This window comes from Harpia harpyja, chromosome 8, assembly GCF_026419915.1.
Source record: "Harpia harpyja isolate bHarHar1 chromosome 8, bHarHar1 primary haplotype, whole genome shotgun sequence".
NCBI classification, from domain to species: domain Eukaryota; kingdom Metazoa; phylum Chordata; class Aves; order Accipitriformes; family Accipitridae; genus Harpia; species Harpia harpyja.
The window spans coordinates 7296855-7299762 of record NC_068947.1 but is presented as its reverse complement, the minus strand read 5'-3'; positions in this window follow the sequence as shown (position 1 = coordinate 7299762).

Genomic DNA, 2908 nt, shown 5'->3' with positions numbered 1-2908 from the left:
TGTGCCTGTTTTGCTCTGAGTAGAATATGTACACAGCTGAAATGGTGTGGTTTTCTGTTGGGCAGGCTCAGAAGGAACAGTCTGCTTAGGCTAGTGAATATGCCTGGTATTCGGTTGCCATACTAAGGGAGTCTTACCAAAATACCCAGGGGGAGAGAGGGAGAGATGCAGGATCTTGCCAGTGTAACCCCTCCATCTCACCTGGCCATAGAACCAGTAGCACTGGGTAGGTGTCTGGGTGTCACAGAGCCCATACTGCCTTTATAAAAATGCAAGTATTGTAACATCAGAAAGCCAAATTGCTTTTAATGTGGTAAATAACAAGGCCATGTGTTGAAATGGGAATCTATACTGAGCACCTTGTTCCAGTGGGGGAATTTATTCATGATATACAGGTTTCTTTTTCACGTTTCCAATAACTAATACTTTTTTCCATTGGGATTCTGAAAGCCAGGTTACTTTCCACCCTGAAAAAAACCCAGATACTGGTTTTGAACCTGAAACGTGGTGGTGCAAAAATGGAAAAGCATGTTTAAAACACTGAAGACATTACACTGTGGTGTTTCTACTGTTCGGTAACACGCTGTCATCTGCATCGCTGGGTACCTCTCGTGTGAGCGGGCGGCAGCGTGAAGAAGGGGCTGCCAGCAGAAAGCCATAGGAGGGAGAACGGAGGGCAGAGCCTTGGCTGCCGTGGGCTACTGCAACGGGCAAGTATAGGCACGAGGGTGGGGTGCACAGAGTGGAAATCGAGTCACGGAAAAGGAATTCAGAGCAGAGAGCGAGTATGAGAGGGGTGGAGGATGAGGGGGTGTCTGAAGATTTGTTTTCTTTTGAAATACGAGCACAATTAAAGGAGGAAGTCCATAGGGAACTATGAATCCACAGCCACTGGGGAGCGAGGGAGCAAGCGAGAGGTGGTGGAAGGCGTATTTCTTGAAATCTGCATTAAAATTCTGGTTGTAGTGCGTGTGGCTTTAGAGGGCATATTCCTCAAGGGTTTGACCTGAGCTTAATGCCCAAATTTTAGGTCATCTGCGTGCCTACATGTTGGCGCGAGGTCAGAGGGGCCCGTTGGCTTACCAGGGGAAGAAATTAAGCACAGGGTGAGGGTGCCTTGCTCAAACCTTGTCTATCCAAACGTGCTGAACGATAGGAGCACTGGCCTGGCACGCGCTGGCATGCCCTCGGTGTGCCAAAGACGTCCCAGCAGACTTGACAGTCTCACGGTGTGTTTGGTATCCACCGTAAAAGCAGGCCTGCGCTCTGCTGCTGAACCAGATGAAGGGCGGCTGGATGTACGGCATGTTGCGGACAAGAGGAAACGTGTGGAAGATGGTGTACGAGCCCAAGTTTGTTCCTCCCAAAATGCAGTTTGAACATGAGTGAGCCACGGAGCGCTTGGTGGAAATAAATGGTTTGAGGTCTGCAAGTGGTGCTGAAATCTCCCATGTACAAACTCGGGCAAACATACCCAAAGCAAAACTCTTTGGAAGTTTACGAAATCTTTAAAGTTGGTATTTTGATGTTTTGTCTGTGGACGGGGACTTGTAATGCTTGCTCGTTGCTGTACCTTGAAGGACCTTGACCCAAGTCAACATTTTTGTGTTAAATGTATAGGTGCGGTGGGACTTTGGAGATACAGAAGATTTTTCTGCTGTGTTAGTGACTTCCTGGCACTCTCTCGATGGAAAACAGTACTCCTGGGCTTTCCCAACAGGCAGTAGCTTCGAAGAGGACTTTAAATCTCCTAGGTATCTAAAAAAGCCGTGTGTTTGTCTGGAATTTGACATGACAAGCATTGCAACCTACAGGAAGGCTGAGTTTTGTGATTTTTCTTTTGTCCAGTTAATACTTACACCAAGTTTTTTGATTTGTGAGGAGAAACACTGGATGCAGGCAACCAGGCGGAAAACAGTAGTTCAGTGTCTGATTAAGAGCATGGTTTGTACATAGCTCCCCCACAATAAACCAAATGGGTCTGCAATCCAGTAGGCCATTGCCTACTCTTGGAGCAACTGGTTTGATTGGTATATAGGAACTCATAATTTCTATGAGGAATGTATGAAATTGTTAGTGAGTGAAATACAGGTATTCAGCCAAGTTTTGAATTGTAATAGCAAAATCACAAAAGGTATATTCAACAATATCTGCTATTGCTTGTTTTACTTCTCCTGCCTTCCTCTCTCGGTCCATTTTCTTTTGCTTTTTCAGGCCCGTGACATTATATTATTGAACTGTAAGATTTGATACATAAAGGAGTGAGTATGTTAGGCCTGCCACTGCAAGAGAATATCTAAGTGCACACAGCTAGACAGCAGGTGTTCGTGGCAGACGGGAGCCAGGAGCGTGTTATCGCTGATGATGGGCTCATCTTGGTGGAAGCAGCGTATCCTCGGACAGATGAACGGTGACTTCTGTGTTTCAGGAACGATATCTGATTTGGGTTCGGTTCCTGACTGCATTGCAGATTCTCTGCCCTGCAGCCTCCTCCCCCTCACCTATGAGAGGGAAATATATAATAATGCGGCACCTTTCTGTCAAAGATGCTGAGGAGTGATATGGCTGAAACACCTGAAGTGTGAGTATTGGGACAGGCAGCGGAACAGTTTTATGTATCTGATTGTGGTTACTGTAGTGGTACCTGTCCTGGTTTCAGCTGGGATAGAGTTAACTGTCTTCCTAGTAGCTGGTACAGTGCTGTGTTTTGAGTTCAGTATGTGAAGAATGTTGATAACACTGATGTTTTCAGTTGTTGCTCAGTAGTGTTTAGACTAAAGTCAAGGATTTTTCAGCTTCTCATGCCCAGCCAGTGAGAAAGCTGGAGGGGCACAAGAAGTTGGCACAGGACACAGCCAGGGCACCTGACCCAAACTGGCCAACGGGGTATTCCATACCATGGGACGTC